Raw genomic sequence first — 9,596 nt, forward strand, 5'->3', positions numbered from 1 at the left:
AAGAGGTGAGAGTTGTCGCAGGACAACTCATTGCTGCTTCACTATGACAACGCCCTTGCTCACAATGCCCTGAGCATCCAAAAGTTCCTGGCTGAGAAGGACACCGCTGTGCTGGAGCAACCTCCGTACTCACCCAACCTCATGCCGTGCAATTATTTTCTCTTTCCCAAGCTCAAGGGGTTCATCTAGGGGACCCCTTTCTTAGACATGGACGGAATTAAAATGGCCGTGACCACGGATCTACAGAGGATCCTGAAAGAATGATTTGACCTCTGTATGAAGGCGTGAAGGAGAAGGCTGGGAAGGTTATTCAGACTCTATAGTTTGGGTTTAAAACACCAGTCCTGGTACCTTTCTGAGACACCTCGTACGTGCACAGATATCCCAGCAATTAAAGTCAATTTTCCATAATATGGACTGAAAAGTCGAGAACAGACAGGTTCTACCATATTTCCATGATTTCTTGTGCAGCAAATTCGAGTTCTAATTTAACTGTAGGTCCTGGTCTGGGTTTTGACCAAAGTCCAACTATAAAGGACATTGGGAATAATTCCCCCCAATTTGTGGGGAATTTTTTTGTTTTAGCACAACTGAATTCCCATGAGAACATTTTGCATTAGAAGGGATTCGCAAGTGATTCTTGAGTCCCTATACTCAACTGTCATCATGAGCTGTATGCACTGTCACATGACGCTAACCATATTCATATTGATTAAAGCACCATTATCGGATTTGTTTTGTGCTCCATAGGATGACATTGGGATGATTGTATTTCATAGTCGAGGCGAAGGCAAAATGAGCTGATAAATCTTTACAGTGTTTTTGACAACATGAGTCTAATCTGGGTTGTAATTACATAATTGAATGTATATGCGCCATGAGCGATGAGCGAAACTCGAGTCAGCCCACACACACAGCTGGTTCACGATTGGGTTGCATTGGGGACAGTATGTCATGGTTGCCGGGCTCAGCTGTCGCAAATGCGGTTGGTAAACCAACTGGAAGGACTGAAGCCTTTGAGCATTGATTCATTTTATCTCCAACATCTGATATTTGTTTGTAAAAGCTAAGTACATACGGTGTTTCCTGACGGTATATTCCACAGAGATATTCTGTAAAACATTCACGTCAGTGCTCTTCCAGTTGCAAGTGATAACATCGAAAAGCAAAAGGCCTAAACAAAGTCAGTGATGATTTTGTACTACGCTCGCCTGACTTGGTAGGCTTGTAGGCAGTGCAGGATCAGTTCCCACTCGGGGATGTGAGCGTGAATGGTTTCTTTCTCATTCTGTGCCCGGTGATTGACTGTCGTTAAAAGTCTACAATGCGCAGTAGCTCGTCTTCATTGCAATAGAAGTACGTAGTCAGACCTCACGCTTAAGAGCGGTGCTGGCCAGTGATTTGCCGTCTCGGGTGTTTAGCCTTGCAGTTAGTGCTACTAAACATTGAAGCTTGTGAGGACTATGGTCCCGTGGGTTTGATCTGCGGTCAGGAACCTGCTGGTATTATAGCAAAGAACAGCATAATTAATATTATTTTACAGATAATACAAATACTGTATGTTACTTACCTTAGAGCAGACAAAGGTTTTCCTATTGGGTTTACAATTCGTGAGGGACTGAAATGACTATGCGGACTTCCATATAAAAAATGTATCCAGAAACCTTTTTGAGGTTTTGGAAAGGGAACATGTGTCACTTGTTTTATCCATCCATTTATCTATACCATGTTCCCATTTCAGGGTTGTAAGAACATAGAGCTTATCCCAGCTGACTAGACTCTGGACTGATCGCCATTCAGTTACAGGGCACATATAGCAAGGCAACTTTTCATACTCACAGCATCACCGAGTGGGAACTGAACCCGCGCATTCTGCACTGAAGTCAGGTGAGTGAACCACTACACCATCAATAACACTTGTTACTGTTTAATCATAATTACCTTTTAAGGGAGAAAAAATATACCCCCCCCCCTCCCCCCCTCAAACTTCCAAAATCTATCATTGAATTCAATGGAGAAACTATCAGACCTCTGTCCGAGCTTATTCTGTACTACGTGTGCTGTGATTGGCCAGTAAGCATTTCAAGGGTGTGGCTTAGGGAAAGGTTAATGCACCACCTAACCTTCAAGGATTGGCTCTTATTGTGGCAATATTTTGGGATATTTTCTATTTCAATACTATAATACTGGAAAACGCCAAGTCATCTTTTTAAGTCATTTCTTATGTCTTTCTCTTCAAGAAAGAAGAAAAACTGTCATGAGCAAATCAGAGAACATATTATACAAGGTCTTCAGACGAACACAACTGTCACACTTATACGCAACATGAGTCTCCTCATCAACACAAACATGCAATTGTTGTTGACAGCTCCAACTGTAAACAATTGGAACAAAAAGCACAAAAGCAAACTTGGGCAACGAGCCACATGCTGCTTCACCAAGTTGAAAGACATGACAAAAAAACAAACAAATCTGTAGAGGTCATTCCACACTGCTGATAAAACCATACACTGCTCAAGTTGTTTTGCTGTTTTAAATGTAGTCAGGAAGCTGCTGTCTCCAATATCATGTTTCACAAACTGTTTCTGAGAAGGTAAAAGAGAGAATGCCGCTTTGATGTAATTTAGTTTTATTCATAGATTTGATTCGCTAAGCATGGATCAAATGTTGCGCTTATGGGATGGAGGAAGATGACTTTCAAGTATGGATTTGGACTGGCTTAGAGCCAGGCTGTTGAAAGACAAGTGTCGGGAATAGCAACATCCAGATGGCGACGCGGGCAGGAGCCTCACATTCCCGCCATGGTGGTGCATCCTCGCTATGTATTGTTTTACGGCTGCTTTGTCACAGCATTTCAATGTGCCAGGAGCCTTGGAAGAACATGAGGTGAAATTAACTGGAGACAGCAAGAACAACAAGTGTGTCTCACTGGAACCGTAGGAAAACTGGACCACCTATTGTTTTATAAGCTCCTGGCAGGAGAGTTCAGTTCAGCATGCATGTAAGTAATATGACAGCACAGCAGCATGACGCCGTGCAAACCACTGGTTAGTACTCCAGTAGAAGAGTGCTAAAAGGTGGTCCGGTATAGCCTATAGTTTTAACCAAGGGGTACGGTACACTTTCATTCTCTATGGTACACAACACAACAGAACAGGGTAATGGAAATGTAGCAGAACAGGCTGCTCTGTGAACAGATAATAGTTTAGAGTGATAGTTGTTCTTCGCATAAGAACATATGCTGGTGAATATTGTTAAATTATCAGTCTATATGTGTTGCTTCAGCGTTTGTGTTCAAATATCTTTTGCTGAAAAGGATATAACACTGCTACCCCGAAACTATTTGTTAGCCCATCTATGACATTTTGCATTGGGTGTGAGCATTCAGCTGAACTGACATATCTAAAGCAAAGCTATGTGGTTGTTTTAAATTGACGTGTAATTCTATTTATTTTATGTTTCGGTTGACGGTAATCTTCAACTGGGGTGGCAATAAACAGCTTGAAGCCTTTTTTGAAGAATTGTTCACTACCTGTCAAACTGCTGGTGTTTGTGAAGTGAGTTAAGTTGACCTCAGTGCGAACTTATAGCACTCTTATCTCAAATTGTTGCTTGCAAGTCAAAGCATTGGCCGAACGACTACTCGTATCTGGAAAAATTCGCACATTGGGTGACTGGTATCACAAGGCACCACTGTAGTCAGGAAGGTCTGACTAACATGGCAGCTACAGTCACACTTGAGTTAAGCACAGGGTCATGGAACAAATTAAACACTCAAAGTATACTGCATTGCGTGTCTGCTCTGTACAACCTCTCCTCTTTTTGCAAGATTGAAACAATGAAGAGAGTTCATTATAATAAGAGTAAAAAAATACTGCTACAGCAGCCGTGTTGAGAACAAATCTGCCCAACCAACGAGTGACCAACAGTAAGTGGTTTATGTTGGTGGAAACAGAACTTAGGAGTAGCAACAGTAAGTCTGCCTGCTTTCCATTTGAGTCATTACATAACGCCACAAATATCACATATTCTTTGAACTGAGGGGAACATGAAATATGCAGCTTGCAGGACCAGTAGGACTTATCCCTCAACTGAGCGGCCTCCTCTCTATAGATGACCGGCAGCTTCAAAACCGGTCAGGTCATTACAATCAACACCTGACAGTCTCCATTCAAGCCTGTCAGCCATTTACTTCAAAACAGACCTTTAAGCGTGAACGTAGGTGCCGCTGGACGTTTCGGCACCGCGTTGGTTAATCAAAAACAAGCTGCTATTATATTCATTATTCATGTAGGCTAAGATAGTTATGAATTATGCAGGCCGAAGTATAAATTGCATCATCGCAACATAATGAGCACACATTAGGACTCCTTGACATCACAGAACGCCGCGGTATTCGCCACACGTGTAATTAAATACAATGTTTCCAATGCCAATGCAGTACTTTGCCAAATAAAGACTCCCTTGATTATTTGCATTTTTTTCATTCAACTCTTGGATCCGACCCCAGGGGTAGACTAGCGCTTGGGAAAATGTAGGAAAATCGAAACAAATGCGATAAAATAATTCCTATGCATGCTTGAATAAGAAGAGTCCATTAAAACTAAATCGCAAAAAAAGCATAAACACAACTCAATAAGGTTTATTTACTATGGTTACAAAAATAAATAAATAAAATGAAGTGAATGGGTGGATGGGATTGTATCATTTTAGTTCTGCTGAAGGGAGGGGGAAATCCTACAGTGACTGCAGGCTTATCCTTTGTCCAGATCTTCACCAAAATATAATAGGGTCTTCATTTGTGCATATGCCATACCTCCACCAGGTTTTAAGGCTACCGCACACCAAGTGGTCGAATCCGGCTGAGCTTTCACACAGTGTGCGGGATTTCACAACTATTTTCATGAGTGGCCCGTCAGTCAGCCACGGGTCTTGCGGTGATTCAAAATTGGAATTGCCTGTGTGCGGCGTTGCAATATCACAGATTACAACCGATGAAAATGTACATAAGCTTTCACTTTTTTTAAGAGAGCGAGACACAGAATGACCGCCGTGCCGCCCCCAAGCCATACAAATATCGTTTTTCAACAATACCTGACTATATTTCTAATCCATAATGCACCCGTGGAGGCAAAAATGTACACGAGGAGTACGTACTGCACCAGTGAGCCTCATTTAAAATATCCACACTCTCACTTTTATTCTTGCCACGTTGTCTCTCTTTTGTCACCCACTTATTCCTGAACTATTACGCTATCTTTTTATGGTTTAGTAAATGTGATATATGACATACAATACACTGCATGTGCAGCATCAAAAGCCTGTACAGGCTCGCAGGAGTCCATATCTCCAATTGCTCAATGTGCTGGTGTGAGTCACCAACTGTCATTTATTTTATTTTTTTTGCGATGGTCCAGTCCAGGCAGGTTCGACTGCATCGCACAGGCTGTAGTCTTGCTACAACAAGACTCCAACCTACAGGACAGAACCAACCTCTACCCAAGACACGTATATGATCTACTTCAAATTTGCCTTTGCGCCACATACTTCCAATACAATACATCTTTCTACAAGCAAAAACACGGCTGTGCCATGGGCACAAACAAATGTTTTCTTCCACAGATATCAAAGAGGACACGTTGCAATTTTTGGACTGCAAGGGGGGGGAAGCACGGACGCCTCAATATTGAGGTCTACAGAAAACCTATCCACACGGACCAGTATCTTCTATTTGACTCTCAAGCTAGTTATCAGAACCCTCGAGGACAGAACAGAGAAAATCCCCATCACTGACAATACGTTCCAAGGAGCAGACTCACAGCGGGTAGACTCTTACTAACTCCAAATTGTCTAGTGGGCTCAAATGGCTTAGCGCGAGTACGCTCCATTGTAATATTAGTGAGTCGCTATTTAATTTAAATAAAAATAGTATTGGTCTTAGCGTGGAGTTGTTTTTGGGTTTTTTTTGCCATGAATTATCTAACTTCTAGTTTTGTGCGCTTGCTATCGTCACAACAAATGTTGCAGCATAAAAAGTCCCTGATGCCGCCCGAGCTTTGCATTCAGGTTCTAGCACCATCAGACCTGTTTAACGGCGATGGAGTCAGCCAGCTGGCCGTCTTACCACCGCAATGCAGCCACGGGGAAGTCACTCGGAGGATCTAATTTCACCGAGAACAGCAACGACGGCGCACCCACGTGTGTGTTTTACTGCCGCCGAAAAGCGGAAAACAATGCAGCTTGGCAGCGATATCGTTAAGTAGACTTAATGTGGCTCTTGAGCACCGCTGACAGCTTTATGTGCAGCCGAGGGGATCAGAATGAGAAGAGCGGGCCGAAGAAATGGATGATGGGGGCCCGCGGTTCAACAATGCACTCTGAAGGACTAATTGACCTGTCAGCAGACATTTTATTACTGACATCATCAGCGCACCTCGCGCCGCTTCTCCAATTACAGTCGTTCCAATAGCGACTTTCTCCCGTCGACGCGACAAAGCAGCACCCGTAGCTTCTGACAAGCGGTTAGCGATCCATAACGTCACGCTACAACAAAGTGGTGCTTATAATGACATCCCGGAGCTGTCTGGGACATCTTCAATCCAAATGAGAGGTGGCAGTGGCTCAATCAATCAGGACTTGGCTTGAAGGTCCCATTTGTACTCTGTCGCTAACCAAAACAGAAGCACCATTTATCCATCCATCCATCCATTTTCTGAGCCGCTTATCCTCACAAGGGTTGCGAGAAGCACCATTTAAAGTCAGATTAATACTATATTGGTCTTGAGCCTTCAAAACAGTGCACAGAGCATGAACACAACACCGGCGACATACAAGCTGTGAAAGAAACGAGACTGCGGAAGCCAAGCTGATGACGCCATGCTAACCGACTTGCGTCACAGTGTTGCGCAACATCTAGCCACTCCTCGGCTGTAATACGGTGGTGCCTTGAGATACGAGTTGAATTTGCTCCGTGGCCTCGCTTGTAACTCAAAACACTGTTGTCACAATTTGTTATGTTCTCACTTTGTGCTTCTTTTTCAGGCTTTTTTCTGCCACACTACTGTCACGTTCTGTCACGCTAATTTGTTGCTTCTTTTTAGGCTTTTAAGCAGCAAACTGCTGTCAACACATTATCACTTTTCACTCTGTGCTTTTTTTTCAGGCTGTAGTGAGGTGTACCTTTACAATTTGTTACGCTCACGATTCTTCACTCTCTGATTATGTGCTTCTTTTTCAAGTTTCTGTGTAGCACAAGGTTGTCAGGTTTTTTGTTTTAGTTCTTGAACTTGATGCTTGTTTTTCAGGCTTTTGTGTAACACACAACTCTCATGCTTCATGGGCTCGCTCGCTGCTTCTTTTGCAGGCTTTCCTGTAGCACGTTGCTTTCCCGCTCCCTGTGCTTCTTTTTCAGGTTTCTGTATAGCATAATGCTTTCATGCCTCATCATGCTCTTGCTGGGTTTTGTTTCAGCACTACGGTAGAATATCATGTTCACATTTTGTCACTTGCCTCAGCATGTGCTTCCTTTTTCAGGCTTTTGTGTAGAACACTGCTGTCACAATTCATCACGTTCTTTTTCATGGTTCAGTGGAACAACCCGTTGTCACAGTCATGTTTGTGCTCTTAAATCGTAGGTTTAATTCCAATTAATTGCAATTTCAGGCTACAGTGCAACACACTGCTTTTAACACTTTGTTACGACTTTCCCTTTGTGCTTCTTCAGGTTTTTGTGTAGAACACTGCTTTCATGTTTGTCACTCCTCTTACACTGTGCTTCTTGTTCAGGCTTCCAAATGGATTATTTGCGCCATGTGTGTTCCACTTCGGTTAGCATGACAAAACGTGACAGCAGTGTGGCACACAAAAGCCTAAAAAAGAAGAACAGAGTGATAAGAGGGCAACATTTTTTTAGAAGAATATTGGAGAGAGTGTTGCACAACGTCATGACATCAGCAGTCAGCCAATTGGCATTGAGTCATGAGCGTGGCTGGCACAGTCTCTTTTCTTTCTGGGACATCGGAGGCCTTGCTCAAGTGCGCCCCGAGTCGTGAGTGTCATTTGCTGCTCTGAAGAATCAAACTACAACTTCTCAAATTAAGAAAAGGTGGGCAGTATTTGTTTACTCCTGCTCCCAGTGTACTGATGACTGCTCCGTCGGTGGTGTTGATCAGTTTAAGCAGCACATCAGTGCATCGAGTGGGACATGAGTTAAACCCTCACAGGGGGGCTTGGGCACAGATGCAGTACACATAGAAGTGTTGCTCTTTTCTGTTGGTGTGTATGTGTGTGGGGGTGGGGGGGGGCTCATTAAGGTTACGAAACAAGCAATCTGCATTATAATTCCCTTTGAGGCAAATTGCATTGTTATGTTACTTTGGCAGGTGAGAGTAAACTGTCCTGAAGCTTTTCCAAGGGATGTGAAGAGAAATGGGATGAGGGCAGCCTTAGATGTATCACAGTCAGTGCGGGGATCGATTAAAAAAAACTGCAGCACCTTCAGATGATTGAGAGCTGCTCGGCCAACACACACACTCAGATGCAGGCACACATTTTCAAGGCGCTAAGAGGAGAGCATCGAGATGAAGTGCTGTGAGATGGTCGAGGAAGCGCAACAAAGTGGATGACACTTGTCTATAACAGCATCCGAGTGAGTGCGTGTAAAAAGTGTGTGGCGAGGGAAATACAGGAACGAGGCTCACCCAGGACGGGAACTTGAACGGCGGTGCTTCCACATCTGCAAGTGGTTCCGATGCTGTGTGATGTTGTTCTCAATCTCTTCTTCCTCCAGCAGCAGCCCTCGCTCCCCTGCTCTCTCCCTCCTCTAGCACCTCCCAAAAGAAGCCCCCAACTCTCCTTCTCCTCCTATCGTCTGCTGCTCCTCTTGGTGCCGCGAAGGCAGCGGGGGGCTTCTCCTGGTCGTCGTCGTCTCTCGGCAGGCTTCGTCCCTTGGCGAAGTGGTGAGGGGGCGCCACCGGCGGCTCGGACCAACGCTGGGTTGCATGTGTGTGTAGGAGTGTGTGTGTGTTTTTGAAATAGGACCCTGCTGCTGTTCGGTGAGGCTCATCTGGTCTCTCTCCCCCCCCCCCCCCTCTCTCTCTCTCTCTCTCTCTCTCTCTCTCTGTGCTGCATTCAAGTCCTACGAGGGAAAAGGGAAAACAATGCTTCGGTCTTACATATTCATCTCACTCTTGCCTTCTGTGTGGAGATGGTCTGCATTTACACCTGGGTGAGTGAGTGAGTGAGTGAGTGAGTATGTACAACAAATAATGTTTATAATTTCTCTATGCCAGTGGCATATACTGACAGGCAGAGCAATGAAATGCTCTTCCATTAGATGGCAGAAGTAACATAATTAACTCGTGTCTCAACTTAAAGTTTTTGTTTAGTGGTGTGCCATGAATTGTTTTTCGAATGTAAAATATGTGCCTGGGCTCATGTAAAGGTGTACATTGTCATGTCATGTTACATCTCATTGTAAGGTACGAATGGCGTGGAGGGGTGTGTGTGTGTGTGTGTTTTTGGGGTGGGCTGTAGTGTGCCTTTAATGTAAGATCAGAGGCACAACAGCATGTAAGGGGATAATGGGAAGTCACGAC

The 9,596-nt window shown here is 44.0% G+C and overlaps 1 protein-coding gene across 1 annotated transcript in view; it reads right to left on the minus strand.

Moving 5' to 3' along the window:
* lingo3a (leucine rich repeat and Ig domain containing 3a) overlaps nucleotides 1–9,083 on the minus strand; it is a 33,351-nt gene extending 24,268 nt beyond the window's left edge. The window contains exon 1 of the mRNA XM_061683526.1: nucleotides 8,700–9,083. The gene's annotated coding sequence lies outside the window, so the exon portion shown is untranslated. The remainder of the gene's footprint in view (nucleotides 1–8,699) is intronic.
* Between the last annotated feature and the right edge of the window lie 513 nt (nucleotides 9,084–9,596).

The sequence above is a fragment of the Phycodurus eques genome, chromosome 8, assembly GCF_024500275.1.
Source record: "Phycodurus eques isolate BA_2022a chromosome 8, UOR_Pequ_1.1, whole genome shotgun sequence".
NCBI classification, from domain to species: domain Eukaryota; kingdom Metazoa; phylum Chordata; class Actinopteri; order Syngnathiformes; family Syngnathidae; genus Phycodurus; species Phycodurus eques.